Raw genomic sequence first — 21560 nt, forward strand, 5'->3', positions numbered from 1 at the left:
CCGGGAAAAAGAATCACCCCAGAGCTGAATGGCTTCAAACAATTATTTCATTAATCTCAGAAACTAATGATTTGACGACCATTTCTCTTTTTAATCAAGCAACATTTTTCTGAGGCTTGGAGGACAGCTTTCTCCTTCCGCTCCCTCATCCCCTAAACACGCGACACGTCCTTCATTTTTCATGATTCATCAAAATCCATTGAGGCCTTTTTCTGGTCAGGCCCTGTCCTCGGTACCGGGAAAGCAGAGACTCCCAGTCCCCGGGCTCTGGGATTTCACAGCGACTGGGGAAACCCAAGGCGGGACTGAAAATAAAGGTCAAGGTCGTGTCCTCTGTAAGAGGTAGGACACAGGAGGTGACAAGGCCTTCATTCCTAGGCTCCAGGCCTCGCCATTGGGTTCCAGGTGGAGGGTTCGGAGGGAGAGGCTCCGTCCTCCTCCACCTGCGCAGCCTGGTTCCCCTCCTCCCGATGCCAGAGGGGGCTTGGGTTCCTGAGGACAGGCTGCCACCTGCCGAGTTTTGACCTGAACAGTTTTGACCTTGACAGTTTCTGAGTAGGTGAGTTTGATCCACATGTGCTCTGAACTATTCTTTAACTTACGGTACCTCTGACACCAAATGTATGGGGTTTGGTTTGGTTTGGTTTTGGGGTTTTCCCTGCGAACAACTCCGACTTTCTGGACGTTAACCTGGTCTGGTTGAGTTCAGTTCCATGCTGAACAAACCCCTGGGGAGTCAGTGCAGCCCCCCACTCATAGTGAGGGCTCAGTCCTACGGGACTGCCCTCAACCTCAGATGCCAGTGACACGTCCCCGATTGCCACCTGTGTACTTCTCATAGACCCGATCTAAAGTCAGGGGGTGCCCACAATGCCCTCCTTCAAAAATTTGCTAGAAGGACTCACAGAATGAAGGAAGGCACTTTATTTACTAGTACCAGGTTGTTTTAAAGACCGCAGCTCAGGAAAAGCCCAGTGGAAGGGCTGTATAGGGCAAGGTGTAGGGTGAAAGTGCCCAGAGGGTGCCTACAGAGGGCCCTCTCCGGAAATGCCACCCTAATAGCGCCTCAGCCTGTTCACCAGCCCCAAAGCTCCTCAAACCTGTGCTTTAAAGGGTTTTAATGGAAGCCTCATTACATAGGCACAGTTAATTAAATCACTGGCTAGTGATGATCTAATTCGATCTCCAGGGGGAGGCCGGGGAGGGAGCTACAAGTTCCAATCCTCTAACCATGCCTCAGTCTTTCAGGGTGACCAGCTCTCACCCCCAAGCTATCTAGGGGCCCCCAGCCACCAGTCATCTCATTAGCACATAAAAGGCATGATTGTCATCCCTGAGATTCCGAGGAAACTAAGACCAAGTATATACTTCTTAGTAGATCATCGTGTCACATGTGCTTGTGCGCCAGAGTGTCCTGCACCCCTTTCCACTCTTTGCTGCTGCGTTTATCTGCCTTGTGGGCAGGAATCTTGGGTGGAACAGAGGGAGCCCCGGGCAGATCCCCATCTCTGTAGTGCTCTGCAAACCCCCCATCTCCATAGTGCTTTGCAAACCCCCCCATCTCTGTAGTGCTCTGCAAACCCCCAGCTTTCTACGCAGTGACTCGAGGCTACTGGGTGTTCTTCTCCATCTGTGTGGGCTCCTGGCGGTGAAATGCTGTACCTATCTTATTTCTCCCAGCATACCTTAAAGTGAAGGCATATCTGCTGGTTTCATCTGAAGTCAGCCAGAAACTTCAGGTCAGTATATTAAAAATTAATTTAGATCTGAAAATTCTTGAGGAAAACAAAATCGATTGGGCCCTGAAAGTGCCATGTGCCTTGTAGAAGGTCTGTTTATTGACTTTTATGGCCAACACGTTTACTTCAGAAGAACCGAGCATGTGCTCAGGAGCCCTCATCTATCTGGAGGGCTTGTTCCCTTTAGAAAATTCCTCCTGTCGTGTGCTGAGTGCTTGGAGTTTACCTAATCAGGGGAATGCTCTTTCTTTTGATGAAATGATTCAACTCTGGATGGATCATCCCAGAAAAAATGAAGTCACACTCATCAATGTCTTTAGGAAGAAATCAGGGTCTTGGACTCCTGTTCACTTCTGGGCTATGCTAGTGCCTGAGAAGTATAAATATTTTTTGCATATTGTTGCTTGAGATGTGTTTCATTTTTTAAATTCAGTGCGCTTTGCTTGAGTAACTGTATTATATCTCAGTGTGGAAACAATTTTCAGTGGCATTAGTAATCTACAAGTCCATATGATAAATAAAAAAGAACTTTGAGGTTAAAAAAAAATCTATATTTACGTGTGTGTGTATATAATTCCATTTGTGTTTTAGTCCGTTCTGGCTTCTGTAACAAAGCGTCACAGACTGGATGGTTTATAAACAGAAATTTAATTCCGCTGGAGGATGAAGTCCAGTATCAGGGTGTCAGCAAGGTCAGTTTCTGGGGAAGGCTCTCTTCTGGGTTGCACACTGCCAGCTTCTCGCTTTGTCCTTGTGGGAGGCAAGGAAACTCTAGGGTCTCTTTTTCTTTCTTTTTTTGGGGTTGAGGGAAGAGGGAATGGGGGAGAGAGAGTAATCCTAAGATCTTAAGCAGACTCCATGCCCAGCACATGAGCCCGACATGAGGCTGGATCTCTTGACCCTGAGATCATGATGTGAGCTGACACCAAGAATCGGGTGTTTAACTGAGCCACCCAGAAGCCCCTGTGGGGTTTCTTATATAAGGGCACTAATCCCATTCCTGAGGGCTCTACCTTTAAGACCTAAGTTCCTTGCACGGCCCACCTCCTAATACCATCATCTTGGGCATCAGGTTTTAACATGTGAGTCTGAGGAGGGACACAAATATTCAGTCCATGATGGATTGTTTGAAAGAAGATGCATCTCGTTGTGAGAAATTTTAGAAACTGTATTAGATGATCGAATATAGTTAGTCTTTGAGACATTTCTAGTTTCTATTTCATGTCTAGGTACAGACACAGTTTTTCTACTTTTGGTCAAAAGTTTTATAGCTGGTAGGTCTTGCATTTCCATTAATAGGAAAAACCCACGTGGGAAGCAGCTGCAGATGTCAGCTGAGTGAATCCAGGTGCCGGAGTCCTTCTGGTGATGGTGGGACCTGGGTCTTGTGGCTCTTGGAGGCCACACCTGTGGGCTTTGGCACGTCGGGGCAGCCTGTCCTCCTGAGGGCGCCTGAGAGAAGGCTCCTCCTCGGGGAGCAAGGTTTGGGGGCGGCTCAGGGTCTGCTCCAGGTGCTGGCCAGCAGAACCCTAGACTCAATTCTCAGAGTGAGAACGGGACCATCAACTCCAGTTTGGACAAGGTATCTCTGGGGGTGGAGGTGACTAGGCCAGACCCCCAGGTCCTAACGTGGAAGGTGACGGCTGGCCGGGATGCTTCCCTGGAGGCAGTTTCCTCAGGGCCCTCTCTGGAGCCCCCTTCCTCAGGTCCAGCGCCTGCCCTTTTGCTCTGACACACGGGGACACCAAGCTCAGTAGTGGGAGATGGCAGATGGTGGGGGCTGGAAGGGCCCTCTGTCCCTGGCCACTTCCGGCCTGCTGGTGAGCCTCTCACCTCAAGACTACACGCCGATCTGTCCCTGTCATACCACAGGGACAATCCTGTGCCCCAGGGGCGCCCTGCGAACACGGGCTCCCGATGTTGCTGGCCCGTGGTGGGGCCAGGACCCAGCCCACCGAGTGTAGCATGATGCCCACCCATGTAGCATGTCACCATCCCTGCCCTCTTCTTGCTCAGTGACAGGCGGGAGGAGCACGCGTTTGTCCCGTGGCATTTCCCTGGACAGATTTCTTGAGGTTCCTGAGATAAGCTTTCAGGGCCGCACATCCTCCTTTCCTTGGCTTCTCCTCCCAGGACGCCGGGACGTGAGGGCTGCCACTGTACCGGCCATCGGATGGTGGGGAGCTGGCTGCAGAGAAGGGCTGCGTCCTCTTTCTGGGGACGTGGGGGGTCCAGGACCCCTCCACTTGGACTCTCAGCCTGGTAACCCGGGTCACCTGGCTTTGGAGCTGGGGCACGGCAAAGCTCCCAGGGCTCCCAGGGCCCAGTAGGGGCGGGGGGCAGGCAACTGTCCTCCTCACTCAGCACAGTCGGGTCGAGATGATCTCTGCTTCTCCCCGCGTGACCTCCCCACTTGGCTTTCCATCTGGAGGAGTAAATATAGCTTACCCTCTTCCCTCCCTTCTGCCTCAGCCAGAGTCCTGTGCCCCGCCATCGGATTCTGGCCACGGTCCCCTGATGCCCTCCTGCCTCTGGTCTCCGCTGGGTCCAACACCCAGAGCAGCACCGATCCCCCTACAGTCTGGCTCAGACCGGCTCACTTCTCTTCACAGAGACACCCGGGGAACCCAACCCCAACTCCTTGGCTCGACCTCCGAGGCCTTCCACACGGGACCCACTCGGTGCCTTCAGTGCTCTGTGTCCTGCTTCAGGCTCTGCTCTCCAGAGGTTTGTGGGTGTGGAGCTGAAGGTTGAACTCCTTCCCCCCCTTAAAGATTTTATTTATTTATGAGAGAGAGAGAGAGAGAGAGAGAGAGAGACAGGCAGAGGGAAAAACAGGCTCTATGCCAGGAGCCCGACGTGGGACTCGATCCCAGGACTCCAGGATCACGCCCTGGGCTGAAGGCAGGTGCTAAACCACTGAGCCACCCCTGAAGTCTGAACTCCTAACCCTGGGGTTTGTGGGGCTTCCTGATTGCCCCAGCCTGCACGCACCTGTCCCTCATTCCCCTGCTTTCTCCTCTATACCCTGACTGTGGTCTCAGGTGTCACCGAACATGCCCCCCACCCCCGCTTTTGTATTTTATATGCCTTCCCTTTCCACCCGTTTCCTGGCCCGTCGAGAGACCCCACCTTTTCTCTATGTCCAGCTCTGCCTCCTTGGAACCTTCATGGCTGGACTGGATCTCCCCCTCTGCTTGCCTGTGCTTCACTCATTTCTGGACGAATCTTTCCAAACCCCCCCGCCTTAGACCATAGTCAGCCTGTCCCTGCTGTGTCCCTGCTGGTGCGAGGGTTCTGTGAGGGCAGGGACAGTGTGCTCCCCTGCACCCCACCGTTAAGTGTAGCACCTCCCAAGGACGAGCTGCAGGACTCCGGTGAGCGCAGGGTCTGTGGCCATGCACGGCTTTGCATTTGTCCTCGCCTCAGCCTCCCATCTGTGAAATGGGGCTGCTGCATTAACTAGATGCTGTCATGCTCCTGTGAGGGAAGACAGGGGTTTCCACCAACCAGTAATGAAAACCAAGGCTCTGACTCATTAAGATGTGAGCTCGGGTGGCTCAGTGGTTGAGCGTCTGCCTTCGGCTCAGGTCGTGATCCTGGGGTCCTGGGATCGAGTCCTGCATCGGGCTCCCCACAGGGAGTCTGCTTCTCCCTCTGCCTCTCTCCATATGTCTCATGAATAAATAAAATCTTAAAATAAATGTCAGCTCTCTCATTTCCAGAATTCCCTATTCCCCTTCACTGCTTAGTTTTTCTCCAAAAAGCTATCATACAACGTATTTCAATGATTTATTCTTTTGTCTTTCTTCCTCTATGAGAAATGTAAACTCCAGGAGGGCAGAGAGCCTCGGCTGCTACACTATTTAGGTCCTTACAGAATCTCTACATAGCAGGTGCTCGAGACTGACTTAGCGAATGAATGAGTGAACGGATTTCTCTTTGACGCCGGCCTTCCTCACAACTGTACTGCATGGTTGCAGCCGATTACACATTCCCTGCCTCCTAGAATCCTCAAGACAACCCAAAGGGATGGTTTGGCTCTTTCTCACTTTTACTTGGTAATAGAGAAGTGGGTTTTTAGAACAGAGGTGTCCTCAGCCCCGTGTGTCATTCCTATTTATTAGGGGATTATTAATTTATATATTTATTTTTTAAATATTCTTTTTACTTATTCATGAGACACACAGATAGGCAAAGACATAGGCAGAGGGAGAAACAGATTCCTTGAGGGGGGCCCGATGTGGGACTCCATCCGAGGACCCCGGGATCACAACCTGAGCGGAAGGCAGACACTCAACCACCGAGCCACCCAGGTGTCCTCAAGGGATTATTTATTTAATATCAATTATCGAGGGCAGCCCCAGTGGCTCAGTGGTTTGGCGCCGCCTTCAGCCCAGGGCATGATCCTGGGGACCCGGGATCGGGTCCCATGTCGGGCTCCCCGCATGGAGCCTGCTTCTCCCTCTGCCTGTGTCTCTGCCCCCCCTCTCTCTGTCTGTCTCTCATGAGTAAATAAATAAAATCTTTAAAAAAATGTAATATCAGTTATCAAAATGTAAATTCCCAGAGTGCAAAGCCTTGTTTGCTCACCGTTGCCTCCACAACACACAGCACAGGCCTGCAGGTCCTGTTGAGTGACCAGGTGAGACAAGCACAAGCACCAGAGAGCCAGGTGATGAGACGCTGCTGCTGGAAACAGGCACCACTCATTGGACATTTATGACAATCCAGACAGCTCTGCCCACTAGGACTTCTTGTGATTATAAAGATACGCGATAACTGCACCGTCCAAAATGATAACCACCAGCCCTATGGGTCAACCACTGTGGTAGGTGCAGGGAAATAAAATATTTTGATAGAGCATCGAAGACAGTGGGGGAAAATACCCCTTGAAATGTTACCGGCATAACCAAAGAACTGAATATTGTAATATTATCTAATTTATGTGTCAATTCAGATAAGCCCATGCGGCTCCCAGGCCTCTGTACCGAGTGGTGTGACCTGTGCTACCTCATCAGCTCTCACAACCCCCTGTGAAGCAGGAATTCTCAGCTCCATTTCACAAGGATGTGTGGACTCAGAAAGTTCCAGCAAACCTTTAGGTTAATTCTCTTCCCACTGTGTCAGTCTGCCACGGGGTCATGCAGAGCAGCAGTTAAGAAAGGCAGGCACCTTTCCAGAATGAGACGGTGCACATCTAGAAGGTGGAAAGTTACGGGCAGATTTTCATGGTCTTGGCATTTTCTGGAATGCTCTCCTGATATCGCACAGTGCTGGAACGGGCTCAATTCTAAGACTTCCCCTGTGGGTCACTTCATTCCGTTCTTACAGCAAAACCTGCCATCCTGACCCCGGGGCTGCGGCCACCAAGCGAGCTTGGAAGGTTCAGGCTTTGGGCCCAGGTTCCGGGCCTGCTGCGACCGACGGCGACGTCTTGGTGCAGGCCTGGGTGGTCCTTTCTGCTACATCCCGCTGTGTCTCTTTGTCAAGCTGCGGAAATGAACCTAAATCCACACCTGACGAAGCAGACGTATTTGCTGCGTGAAGGAATTCTTTGCCACCTTCCCTCTAAGGTCCAAAGGCTTATTTCACTCAGCATGATACCCTCCGGTAAGTCAACCGGAAAAGGACAAACATCATATGGTCTCGTTCATTTGGGGAATATAAAAATTAGTGAAAAGGAATAAAGGGAAAGGAGAGAAAATGAGTGAAAATATCAGAGGAGACAAAACATAAGAGACACCTAATCTGGGAAAGGAACAAGGGGCAGTGGAAAGGGAGGTGGGTGGGGAGTTGGGGTGACTGGGTGACGGGCACTGAGGGGGGCACTTGGGATGAGCACTGGGTGTTATGCTATGTGTTGGCAAATTGAACTCCAATAACAAAAATTAAAAAAAAAAAGGTCCGAAGGCTTCGGCGGTGGGCACGGCGCGCCCCCTTCTGGCAGCACGTGTGTACTACACGGACATTCCGAAAAGGCTGCCGAGGGATACTGCTCACGACTCATTCTGTTCTTTAACCTGACGTTTATTGAGCAGTTACTATGTGCCAGGTACTGTGTTAGATACTGAATAAAATACAAAAAAGACACAGAGCATTAAGGATGGTAGGGGAAAGCGATACTAAGCAAGCAAGTGCATAAAGCTGTATAAAATTACGCTAGGATGCGTGTACAGAACCACCACCAAGTAATGGGGATGATCTTAGGAACTTGAAAAACAAAAATGTCCACGTGTTCCTCTCCCTGCACCCAAATATGCAGGCTTCTGTCAACCCACTGTTTTTCATCGTAACTCAGGAATGGTTTCAGAGTCTAAAACTTCCTGGGATTTCACCTATGTTGCATCCAACTGCACTACACACCCCTACTTTGAACCAACCAACGTGCAAGAGAAACCCCCTGGAAATGCTCGAGACTTTGTCTCTCCTCGGAAAGACAGTCGGAGGCTTTGCACCCATTTAGCAGCTTGCTCCAAAGCCACCAGAGGCTCTTCCCTACAGAGAGAGGGTCAAAGCACAGTACTTGCATTTTTTTAATAACCTGTTCAGTTGCGAGTATTAAAAGGTCTTTTAAAAAAAAAAACATATGGTGCTGACACCTCCTGCTGAATATGCATGGTGTCATTCGCCTCTGCGAGCCCAGGGCCCTACCCGGTATGGCACAGAAGCCTGCTTGGTGGCCGTGTTAAGAAATGGCCTGAAATCATGGGGCTTCCATCCCCTCGTGCAATCTTTCCCCTGCACCCCCCACTCCAGCCCTTGGCTCTATCCTGCTGCCTGTACATCTCGTCCTCCTAGAAGTTGTACTGAGTGCGGAGAAAACATTACAACATTTCCCATGAGAACCTCTCCCTCTCCCAGCGTCCACGGGGCCTGCCTCAATGTAATGGGGGATGCAGGTTTCCTAGAGGTTCCGCTGACCCACCTGCAGGGTGAGGGAGGTTTGCACAGCGCGGCCTTGGCCCACCGTGGCAGCTGGTGTGCTGTGTCGAGAGTGGGTGGCAGCGAGGCCACTGAGGAGGACAGCCTCTCTCCAGGGCTCCGCCCAAGGCCCAGCTCCCGGCTGCTGCTGAGCAGCCCTCAGAACTCAGAATAGATTTCTGCCCATTAGTTTGCCCGAAATAGAGCTCATGATGGGATCAAAGAACATAAGGTATATTCTTGGACGCTCCAGGCCCACAGTCTTGGAGAGCTAAGCCATCCAATCGCTCACAGGACACTGTCCCTTTAAAAGTGTCCCAACTCAGGTCAATTCTGTTTTCCTTTCTTCTCCAATGTCAGAAGCCTCTGTTCTGGGGCTAATGAACCCACAGACAATCCCCTCCCCAAGGGTGGAGTCTTCTTTATCCCACCCCTCAGGTCCCCCTCAGAAATAGGGCTACTCTCCCTCGGAGGTCCTTTGCCCTCTGCGCTGCTGGAACATGCCAGAAGCTTCTGGCCTCCCGTGGATCCCTGGCTCAGGGATCCCTGGCTCCGGACTCCCCTGGATCCCTGGCTCGGGACTCCCCTCTTCAGGCCCTGCTGCTAATGCAGCAGCTACCACTTCCTGAGGGTCTATCAGGGAGCAAAGCCCTGAGCAGGTCTGTATCATAGGGTCCCTCAGCTGGTTCTTCAACCCGTTGAGGACTTGAGGGTCGTTATCCTGGGTTAACCAACTGGCAGGAGGTCGGACCACGAAAGGGGGGGGTGGGACAGGTAAGCAGGCTCGGTCTGAGGCAAGCCGCCCGGCTTGTCACCTGCCCAGGGGGCCCAGCCTGCAACTCCCAGCCACACTCTTCCTCCTCACCAGGATCCCGAAAGGCTCGGCCTCTCCTCGCCCATCCCTCTGCTTCTTCCTCCCCACACAGTGCTCCTCCCGCCTCGAGCTGTGCCCACAGGAGCCCTCCGGTCCCCGCGCTCCTCAGCGGCCCGTGGGAGGTGGAGCACCACCAGAGACGAAGTGGTAAACCCCCTGCCCTCCACGCGGGTGCACACTCAGCCCTGCCTCCTCCCCAGCAGCGGGAGGGGCCTGCGCCCAGGGCAGGCCGAGGGGGGCTATGGCCCCTGCTCTGTGTGTGGGGGTGCTGTGGAGGGAGGGCCTGTGCCAACCAAGCCTGAGGATTTCACTCAGCCTCCTGGGCCTTGGCTTGATCCCTGAAAGAAAGCAGGACCCACCAAGGTCAATGAGAGGCCGAGGGGGGCCGTGAACCCCGTCTGTCTGACTCTGCGATGGTGGCTACCTCTGTTAGCCCATCTGAGCCTCAGTTTCCTCATCCACCAAATGGGGCAATAGCAATGCATTCCTATTACGTGGGATTGCTGTGAGATCTACTGGGCCCACACGGAGCTGGGACCCTGAGTATTGGAGGGTCCCTCCTCCCTTCCCCCCCAAGGCTGCCATGATGCACCCCGTACCCTGATCTTCAGGCAGCACCCAGGTCAGCAGGTGGTTTGTCATAGGGTCTCGTAGACACACCTTACGGCACCGGCCAAGCTGGGGCCCCTGAGGATCAGCTTGGTGTTTGGTTTTGGTATTAGACCCTTCTCGCTCACGTGATCTCACACAGGCATAGGATCCTTGCTTCCTGACCGCCCCACATTCTCTGCCTCCGCACTGGCCCCGCACCCACTCTCCGGGCTCTGCAGGCCCTCCTCCCCACAGCTCCGGAGGAACCTCTCCTGCCCGCTTAGTCACGTCCACCTCCAGGACCCACCAGCCACGTCTGATTCTTCCCAGAGGAAGGAACGAGAGTCTCCCCAGGCCTCTGAGCCTCCCCAGCTCTAGTCCACTCCTCTGTTCCCTGAGCCCCTTCTACCGCCTGGGGCCTCCCTGTGTCCTCCCACCACAGCCTGATTATTCCCTTCATCTGGAATGCTCTACCTCACCCCCCAACAGCCAACACCTGTTGGTTCTCAGACCTTGATTCAGTCTTCACTTTGTCAGGAATCCTTCTCCGAGCCTAGGTCAGAACCTTCTATTACACACGTGCCTGTCACTGAGTGGAGTCCTGCCCCTGGTAACCATCATCCTGTGTTCACGGGACAGTTAGGCTAATGCCTTTCTCCCCTAGCGGACTGTCAGCTCAACGGGACAGGGAATGGCCTGGTTTCCCCACCGCCACAACCCCTGCTGCCTAGTAGGGGCCAGGCACACAGAAGGTGCTCAGTAAATATCTGCCCAATGACCAAGCGACTGCACAGCGGGTCTCTTTGAAGCCTCAGGACACAGCAGCAAATGCACACAGTGGCCACTCAAAGGGCTGAAATGTGTTCGGAAGATTGTCTTAAGTCAGCTCTGCCAAAGGAGGCTCACCGTTCGGCCTTAAAACCTGTCACTGCCATTACTACTTTAGGGGATGATTCACGATGGTGTGAATCATCCCCAGAGCAGTGCATGTACCTGGTCACGTGGATGGGGAGAGGAGAGAGACACTTCCCCTTAATTAGAAATGGTGAGTCCAAAAGCTGTTTTCTGCCAACGTGCTCATTCAACAGATACTCACAAAAGCCTAATTGGTGCCAGGCTCTATGCTGAGCTGTGTGTGGGCAGGAGGGAGGGTGAGGAGAGGCAACAAAGAATCAGGAGTAAAATAGAAGACCTGGTCCCCATCCTGGAGCAGATGCTGCCAGGAGCCGGAGCCGCCTTCCACAGGTGGGCTCTCCAGGAGGGGGTTAAAAAACACACCCACCCCACACCGCCCCCAGCTCCTTGGGTCACCTCTCAGAGCTGCCTCTTCACTTGTCCTCCGGGGCACAACATCTATTTTCTGCAGTCACGTCTCCCTTGGGGCTCCAGGCTTGGTGACAAGGAAACCACTATTAACTCCTGGTTCCTGTAGAACTACATCTATTTGAGAAGAAAATTAGTCCTGAACGAAATTTCTAGAGAAAGGGGCTTTTGCCTCTTGGGGCAGGGGAAGCAGTTTTCGCCTATATCCAACGCCAGGTCTCTCTGTATGCACTTTGACCTTGTTATGCTGCCCCAAGAAGGTCATGAACTCCCAGAGAAGTTCTGTGACTTGTTTATAGAAATCGGGTCTCTTTTGCTTTAGAATCATCACCAAGAGAACAGCCCAAATCACCTCTGTGTTAAGGGAAATATTATGCTTTGCTCTTTATTATATCAAACTAGGATCTGGTATACTGTAGGTGCTCTATAAATGCTTCGGATGCATAAAGGAAGCTCAGTGTTGTAGAGGAAAGGATGCTGGGTTGAGAGACAGGGTGTCCAGGTGTGACTAACGCCAAGCCATTTTGCCTCGGAAGACTTCCATTTTCCTATAAATGAACTAAAATGAGGGCACAAATCAGATAAGCTTAAAATTCATTTTACCTATAGCATTTGATTTATTTTTCTGATTCTGGAAGTAAAATCTCAAAAAAAAAAAAAAAAGGGAAGAAAGCATTAATTAATAATGAATTTGACAAATGGAAAGTACTTCCATGATTTTGCATTTGTTATTAACCGAAGCACTTACCACATCGCCCCCTGGTGTTGATATGTCTTAATTACAGGATCAAACCAAAGGGGGAACATTATCTGCATTTGATTGTGCGTCGTATCAATATCTATTTGTATCTCTACCTCCCTATCTGTCTCTGTATCTGTAGATATCTATATTTCTATCTCCCTACTTATCTCTATTTCTATCTCTTTGTCGTATCTCTATCTCTATCCCTACTGGAAGTTTCACAGAGCCTGGCAGATATTCATTGGTTACTCAGACTTTTAAAAAAACAAACGAACTCTTTCTTTATCTCTGTCCAATATTCAATTCACATTACAAATTGGATCAATGACATCTTGATTTGGGGCAAGGGGTTTTCACCAGTACTTCTCTTGCTGATGAACCTTGAGCCCCCAACATAAATCAGTCCACTGTGAGCATGTATTACAAAATAGGAGGTCACCAATAGTAAATTACACTCTGCAATTGTCATGAATTTCCATTTAAAGGCAATCTGTTTGATTTGAGAGAAGGTCGTTTTACCAATTTAAAAAGGAGCTTATCTTTGAAACCAGACAAGGGGTGAGGATCTTTGAAGGTGTTTGGTGGAAGGCTGCTTGCTATGGGGAAAACTGGAAAGAGACCCCTTGAGGGCCTGATATTCCTTCAATTACTCCAACTGAAGTGGGTAGAGCAGATTTAGCAACTGGGTCTGAAACTGGTTGTTTCGTCTCCCCCACTCCTCCTAGAATACAGTGATCTGTTCAAGATCGATTCCCATTTCACCCTACACCCAACACACGTCACAATGTCATGGTGACAATGATGAGAATGCTCAGCCTAGCTGCATCCCAATTAGAGCCCTACTAGCATGCCAGAGGCCACCAGTCTGCAGCCCCGGAGAGGGAGGTGTCAACAACAGAGTGACGGATGGCAACAGTAGCCTGAGCAAAGGGGAGCTCTATCTACGGAAGCTGAGGTTTGTAAGAAATGAACATGTTCTAGGCCACAGCCTCAGAAGATGTGCCCTCCATTTCCTGGAAAGGGGGAATCTTCCTACCTACTCGAAGATGGTTCCCCAAATGTATCACTGTCCCCCATTGCTGACATATCTATAACTGCTGCCCAATTATTCTGGTTCCATGTGCTCCCATCTCTGCCACCAGAGCTATAGGAAAAGGTGTGGGTGCGGCCCGAGACACAAAGGAGGAACATCCTGTAGGGAAGCGCAGGTGCCATGGTGGGGGAGTGAGCTTTGTGCTCAGAGGGGTCTGGGACTGAATACCAGTCCTGCGGTTTACTACACGTGGGATCTTGGACAAAGGGTTGGTAATCTTTTTCAAAGCCTTAGTTTATTTGTATGAAGAATGAGCTGGAGGTGGGAGAGAACTGGTTGCTGGCATGGAAATGAGTCAGGATGCCCATGGCTGGGTACAGGTTCTGCCGAAGAAGAGCAGTGCACCTGGGGGCAGTGGGCTCTCTCTGGATGGATCCAGGAACGATGCTCTCGGGTTAAGGCGACGTGTGTGATCACTCCTGCACATAGTACGTGGCCCATAGTAGGTGCTCGGCAAATGAAAGATGCCGTATTATTATTGCTATTACTATTTTGTGTTTTGGCAAGGCTGTGTTCCATGTGCACTGAGAATATGAAGATGGAGGAACGCTGTAACACACGAGTAAAGGAAATGATTTTCTTTTACTCTTTTATGGAAAAAAATAATTTTTTTAATTAGTCAATAATGAGCTACTGTGTGCACCCACTACGTGCTGGTGCTGGACTAGGTGTTGAAAGGGATGCAGGGTAGCATAAACCATAGCTTGGGACCTCAGCCTGTTTAGGGCAGCAGACACAGAGGCACACCCAGGGTTCGTTAGCAGCGCAAGGCAGCCAGGGACCCACAGCCAGCCAGGGGTGAGGGTGTCGGTCCTGCCTTGCAGAATGTGGAGGATGCATCCTGTGGCATCTAGATCTTCCTTTTATTACCTTCAAGCCCATACAAATCCCAAGTCAACCAGAGTCCAAATTTGCTCAAAGCCAGTAATCCAGTTGTGGGAAAGAATTTTGTAACATGAGAGATACTGAGGGGCTTGGGGGGAGCCCTCCCCTCCAGAGCAGCAGGGCAGTGTACCCCAGCAGCCCCACCAGCCCCTTGGGAGAAGAGTGACAAGACCAGACCGTCACACCAGACCATGCAGAAAACTGCCCACTCTCTACTGTCCAATCTTGCTGGGCCCCAGAGGCTGATTCCAGGAGGGAGGCCTGTGAACCTCGACTTCCTAGAGGCTACAACCTGTGGGGCGACATGGGAGGGCTCATCTGGAAAGACCAGGGGATGCGCCAAGAGCCAGAACTCATGGGCAGGAACATAAAACCCACAAAAGGGGAGCCGAACCCAGGCACCGGACCCCACCATTTCTTATCATCCCTGCAGAGCCTCAGATTAAGGAGGGAGCCAGCCTCCGATGGGAGGAGCCCTCCTCCGCTTTCTCTCCTCCCAAACGCTGGCTCTGGATCTTCCTTACCCCCACGTGTGTCCCCAGCAAGTGCAAGCTGATTCCTGATTCTGTGGTCTGGAAGGACTGATTTGGAGATCAGACTTCAGGGCACAAGGGAAGTCTCTGGAGGGATTGCCAGTGGAGGCCACTGCTGGAATCCTCCCCCCTGACAAGGACAGAGGGCAGGAGCCACAGAGGAGGGCCACCAGACCCAGAGCCACTCTTCTTTCTGATCATGTCTTGCAGGGCGTGACACCCCCCACCCCGGCCCCCCAGCTGACAAGAGAGAGTCCAGGTTCCCGCTGTGCTGCTTATGCGCGGTCCCATGTTGGCAGTGGGATGGGATGATCTGGGCCCGGATCCTCTTGTGTAGAATGAGGGAGTTGGTTCTCTGTGAGCCCTAGGGGTTCCATCAGCTCTTAGGATTCTAAATCTGCACACTGTCTACATTATACTTGACAAAAGATGCTGATTTGAACGAACCTCTATAGCCCTGACTATGCGCCAGGCATGGTTTCAGCACATTGTCAGCGTTTAACAATCTGATCCTCTAACACCCTCTGACGCAGGCGTCCCTGCTGGCCCCGTTACACAGATGAGTAAACAGGGGCACAGGGACACGATGCTAATGTGTGCAAGATCACATAGCTAGCTAGTGCAGAATTTGAGCTCTTTCGGCTCTAGAGGCTCTACACAGGCACCGAGCTACACGCCTCTGATCGAACTGGTTACGGGAACACAGACACCGACAAGGGCACAGCCCCAGTCCTGCCTCTGACCCTCACCACGTAGCAGCGGCGGACCACCTGCATCCGTCAAAGTCACACAGATGCAGCAAAGCCACGGAGCAGGCGAGGCCAGCAGTTCTTCTGCAGCATCCGATGGGCCAAGTTGCTCACAGGTCGCTTGCGGGTTGTGGGCTTGGGCCAGAGCCAAGGGTTCTTGACTTAACAGCTCGGCACCATCCAGGGCATTGGGGTGATTGTGTGAACAGCACCCGAGAAAACGCACGGGCTCTGGGGACCCAACACAGGCATTCCTTCTGGGCACAAGGTGTCCCCTGTAAGCTCAGTGCTGTGCTAGGTGCTGGGGCGGGAACAGGGCTAACCTGCCAGTGTCCTGCTCTCACTGGTGCGAGCCACAGCTCAGCTCCGTGCTAGTGGGTTTGCGGGTTTCCTGGCAGTCTTGTTAAAATGCAGATTCTGATTCAGCAGGTTTGGGATGGGGCCCCGCAGAGTGTGCCTATCTAACCCCTCCCTCAGGATGCAGAAGCTGCCGACCTGCCAATCACACAAAGCCATCTAATAACTACTTAGATACCAAGCATCTGGGCTTTGAAGAAGGAAGCCCAGGCAGGCCTGGGGAGGTCAGGGGTTAGCATGCTGGGGGGCCTGAGTGGGGTTCTGAGGGTGGCAGGAGGCAAGGAGGCACGAGAGCATTTGGGGGGCATCGGGAGGCAGCCCGTGGTGGGTGTTGTAGGGAACGGAAACCAAGAGTCAGCTGGGGAGAGGCCCGGTGGGTCTGCAAAGCCTGACTGGGGTGACTCCGCGGAGCGGGGGCAGGAGGCTGAGGGGGCACTAGGCTGGGCTGAGGAGACTCGGCTGGTTTCAGCCCCGGGGAGCCTCCTCCTCGGCCCTAGTTAGTTGTTGCAGCCGTCCTGGCTCCTGGAAGCTCTCCTCCCACATTGCCATATTTATCTCTGCAGGGAAAGCAGAGAGCAGCCTCCCGCCAGGCTCCCAGGGCTGCCCTCGGCCAGGCCCACGAATAAAGATGCCGAGGCTCCCCCAGGAGGGTCCTCCCAGCCTTCCCTAGGGCAGAGCAGTGGAGTGAACCCGGTGGGTGAGCCAGGCCTAACTCGGGCCTGGGCGCGGGCCAGGCTTCTCCCCCGAGCCCCAGCATCGGTTCCCCTGCAGGCCTCAGTGTCTGTGCCTGTACATCAGGAGACTGAACAGCACGGCTCAGGGCCCCTCGTTCCAGGCCTGACTTTCTATGAGGATTCTACCGTAAAGAAAGGCTGGTGTCTCATGACTGCTAGAGCGCTCTCCAAGCGCAAAGCCTGGGAGGAACACCCTGGAGAGAAGCCTTGCCCAACAGAAAGCCACATCCATTCTCTGAAATGTTCTAATGACCGCTTCAAAGTTAAGAAAGAAGACAAGTAAAGTTAATTCTAACAGCCTAGTTGATTTACCCCCACCATGCTCAAACACCTCAAATGATATCATTTAAACATGGAATCAATATTAAAGTTATTGATGAAATAGTTTACATTTTGGGGGGGACCAAGTCTTTGAATTCGGTGGGTGTGTGTGGCATACGTAGGGCGCATCTCAATTCCCAGTAGCCACATTCGGATGGGGCTCACGGCCGCCATATGGAAGCCTGCCCTGGGCACACGGACATTGCCGACGACTGTGTCTGGGCTCTTGTTGTCAGTGAACCTCAGGAACACATATACATCACAGAGCAAGCATCCCCTTGGTCAGGGAAGCAGGGGTTTGTGCATTCCCCAGGAAGGCCGTGAGCCCCTGGGTAGAGGTTGTGACCTCTAAAGCTGAGACACCAGTTTCTCTTCCTGCTCTCAGACACACCAGGCTTGAACTGAAGGTCAGTGAAGGGCCAGTCTGGATCACCTGCCTCTGTGGGGAGCTTGCAACCATTGCATGAACCCATGTCCCCATCCCTCATCCACGTGTCTAATGTCTTCATATCTTGGTAGCATCTTCCATGCTTCTCGAACCCTGGCTAGCATCTCCCCATCCTGGGTACCATGCACCAGGGAGTGCCATGACCATCACACTGACTTCATACAATACTTCTAGAATGTCATTCTGGGGAGGAACTCTCTCTAGCAAGTCCTGACCCTCTAAGAGAAATCAGTATTTTTTTTTTTTTCTTCTCTGAGAAGCAATAGGGGAGATAGCTTGGCTCAGAGGAATGAGTGATGGCTCCGGAGCTGTAATGACCGTGTCAAACCCTAGCTTCACCTCTGCAGTGGTGTGTGGCCTTGAGCAGGGCACTGGTTCCTGAGTCTCAGTTTTCACAGTTATGGAAAGACCAAGCCCATGTATGATAATGCAATAGTTTATGTAAAGCATTTTGTACAATGCCAGGTATGTGGAAGACATTAAAAAAAAAAAAAAAAAAAAAAAAAGGTAGCTTACATCTCTCCCTGCCATCAGGATTGTGGATTTCCGCTTTGGAGTCTACCTTTTGTGCCATTGCGGACAACAAAGTACTCATCCCAGAGAAGTGTAAGGTACCATGGGTTGGCTCAGACCCATATGCTAGACATTGTTTTAAGTCCTTTTCCCCATCTTACCTTCACTTTCAAGACAGTCCTGGGAGGTAGGACTCAGAGATGAGGAAACTGAGGCACAGAGAGGTTAAGTAACTTTCTCAAGGTGACACAGTGAAGGGCAGAGCTGAGATGTGAACCTAGGAAAGCCCCCCGCAGAGCCCTGGTGCTGATCCCTTTTGCCTTGCTGCTGGATCAGAGGCCGGACTCCTTGGGGAGGGGATTTGATCTTAAGCTCCAAAGCCAGAAACCAGTGCAGAAGCTTTCAGGGCGACTTGAACCCAGATCCTGCCAAAGCAAACCCCATCAGCAGATCCTTCTGGATTTTCATTCTGCCTGCCACCTGTTCTCAGCCATCCCTGCAGCTTCTCTGCACTCTGGGCTGGGATTCTATTTTCTGGAGCATTGTTCCCAGCAGGCCTCGGAGATTCCTGGCACAGCACCAGAGCCCTGACTGTACCGCCTCGGGAGCGGCCTTCTGGTGGCCGCACACCCCTGCTCTTCAGCTCCAGCCCCTCCCATGGACCCTTCCCCTCCCGGGGGCACCTGTGGTTGCAGCAGCCAGAGGGGCCCGCAATTCCCAGCTCTGCCCAACGGCCTGTTGCTAAGCAGCTGGTGCACGCTGCGGCGTGTGCAAGGAAACCCTCATGTGACAAAAACAAACCCTCATGTGCCCAGAGCTGCATGCACGTGTGTGGGTGGGGGGGCGTGGGGGGGAAGTGGGGGGGTGCAGAGCCCAGCTGAAGCAGCAGCTCCCTGCAGCAGGACCCCAAGAGGACGTGGGTGCAGACTGGGGCACATGGCAGGGGCCAGAGCTGAGCGATCTCAAGCAGGGAGCTCCCACCTTCTCCGCTTCGCAGCTGTGCTCCCAGCAAAACCAAACCAAATACACAAAGCACCTGCTCCTCTCCCCGCACCCACCGGGTTAACCGCAATTTCCAAGCAGAAGCAAAATGAGGGTGGAGGGAGGCCCGGGAAGGTCGCCTGGGACTCACTTTACCCTCTCGCACGCTGCAGGGGCATCTTCCCGGCCTGTGCCCTGCGGCTCGTTGCCACTTCATTTGCTGCTCCTTCTCCGGACAACAAGAAGACACCCCCTCCCCCCAACCCCAAAGGTCCCTCCCCGGCACCTGCCGTCCAGCCCCGGCCTCCCATCTTGCCAGGACTCCTTACATAATTGCGGGGCCCAGCGCCAAATGAAAATGTGGGGCCCTGGTTTTAAAAATTATCAAGAATTTCAGGACATTAAGAGCAGAGCCCTGAACCCAGTGCAGGGCTCCTAGCCCGGGGCCCTGAGCAGCAGCACGGTCACACCATGTGGGCGGCGGGGTGCTGCCTCTGCTGCGCACTGCGTTACCAGAGCTGCTGCCCCTGCAGGTCTCATCCTTCCATCTCTGCCCCGAAAGCCCTTTGACACCCTCCCCACCACAGGCTCCCCCAACCCGTGATTAAAGCCACCCGCCAGCCAGTCACAGGAGGCCCTCTGGGCCACGCGGGGCCTGCAAATCTCTCCAGCTTCACTTCCCAGCCCACACCTCGGGCGCTCCGGGCCTGCACTGAGCCACTGGAAATCCTTCCAAAGTTCTCTTTCACGCTCTGCCCACACTTTTCTCTCGGCTAGGAATATTGCTTTTTCTTCTGAGTTCCCATTAGGCCTTTATCACTCAGCTCATGGGTCACCTCCGCTGAGCTGTCCTCCTAGATTGGTCTTTCCTTTTTTTAATTTTTTTTTATTTTAAAGATTTTATTTATTTATTCATAGTGACACAGAGGGAGAAGCAGGCTCCATGCAGAGAGCCTGACGTGGGACTTGATCCAGGGTCTCCAGGATCACATCCTGGGCTGCAGGCGGCGCCAAACCGCTGCACCACCAGGGCTGCCCGGTCTTTCCTTTTTAGCCCACACTCTCCCACACCTAAGCCCTGCCTGTATGGGTGTGTTCAGGACACTTACTACTCGTCATTGGAACTGTTTCTACACCTGTCCCCATGCTCTGCTATGAGGTCCTCCATTGGAGGGTCATGCCTGACTCATTTATGAATCCCTAATGCCTGGAATACAGTAGTACTCAATAAATAGCTCTTGACTAACGAGGGGCAAAGGCAGCCCCTCACCAGATCTCTCATATACAGTTCTTTCCTTACTTTAATATTAAATTAACCAAGAGATATATTTTACATGCTTAATTCTACATTTCCTTCATAATTCTTCTCCAAAGAGTGATCTGTTCAGTGTATAATGAAGATTCACTGTTGAGATTTTTTTAAGTATTTTTATTTTCATTTAAGGAAAATTACCATGTTTTTTTCTGACTCTAAGGATAAAACACGTTTCTAAAAAAATTAAAACATAATGATGGGGGGGGGGCCTCTGGGTGGCTCAGCCAGTCAAGCGTCTGCCTTTGGCTCAGGTCATGATCCCGGGGTCCTGGGATGAAGCCCTGAATCAGGCTCCCTGCTCAGTGGGGAGTCTGCTTCTCTCTGACCCTTTTCCTTCCCCACCAATTCATTGTCTCTCTCTCTGTCTCAAATTAATAAATAAAAACCTAGAAAAAAAACCCATAATGATAAGGAATTATTATCCAAAAACCTACTACTCAAAGAGAGCCATTCTTAACAGTGAACATTGTTTCAGACGTTCATTCACTCATTCAACAAGTGTTTTTTTTTTTTTTTTTTTTGAACAATGACTATGTTTCATGCATTCAGGATACAGCAGTGAATCATACCCATAAAAAGTCGTTCCTTCCCTTGGGTCATTGTTTATATAAGTGCCTATGTACAAGTCCTGTGCACCTGCGTACACACACGTACACACACATATAGGCATGTATATGTGTTGTTTTAACTAGATTTATTCAGTTAGTGCTACTTTGTGAAAATCTTTTTATGCCACTGGCTTTACAGGTATGACCCTCTTTTTTTTTTTTTATGGCTGATACATTTCATAATTTATTTAACCAGATCTTAACTCTCAGGCAATTGTTAAGAACTTCATTGTTATCAATACTTCAGTAACATTTTTTTATTCATTAAATTGTTCCGGTTATCTCCCAAAATAGACTGTTGGTGAAAGAGTGCACCAATTTTAATTTTGATGCACAGTGCCCAGGGATACTCCAACAGCTAGTCAGAGTGCTGGTCTGTCCTGCACACATGACGGCACTGGGGGCTAGCAATTACCCTAATCTCTCCTCTGATAGAAAAAAAAAATACCGCATTGTTAGCAAGGCTTTTTGCGTTTCCCTGATTTCCAGTGAGCTTGTATGGATCTTCTGTATACCTTTACTATCTTTCGTACTCCCTTTGGGAAAAATCCTAAGTAAGCTTGGTTATAATTGTTTGTTTCATTTTTCTGTGAAGGAGGTGTATGCTTTTGGGTAAAGTTTGTACTTTTCCCTAAATGGCTTCTGTTTTTGGTATCATCGAAAGGCCTTTCCCACACTGAGATTCAAAATATCCCCTATGCTGCCTTCTTATTCAATCTCTCTCTCTAGTGCTCTCATTGATCTCCAAGCATTCACATCTATTCTGGGACTGTCATGGCTAGTGACAAGTGTCACACGATTTCACGAAGGGTCCGCTTTCCCCTTGCCGG

General features: G+C 51.5%; 1 protein-coding gene across 1 annotated transcript in view; it reads right to left on the reverse strand.

Moving 5' to 3' along the window:
- Positions 1-21560, reverse strand: part of VSNL1 (visinin like 1) — a 103139-nt gene that overhangs the window by 3780 nt on the left and 77799 nt on the right. The gene's annotated exons all lie outside the window — the stretch shown is intronic.

Source organism: Canis aureus, chromosome 12 (genome assembly GCF_053574225.1).
Source record: "Canis aureus isolate CA01 chromosome 12, VMU_Caureus_v.1.0, whole genome shotgun sequence".
Taxonomy (NCBI): domain Eukaryota; kingdom Metazoa; phylum Chordata; class Mammalia; order Carnivora; family Canidae; genus Canis; species Canis aureus.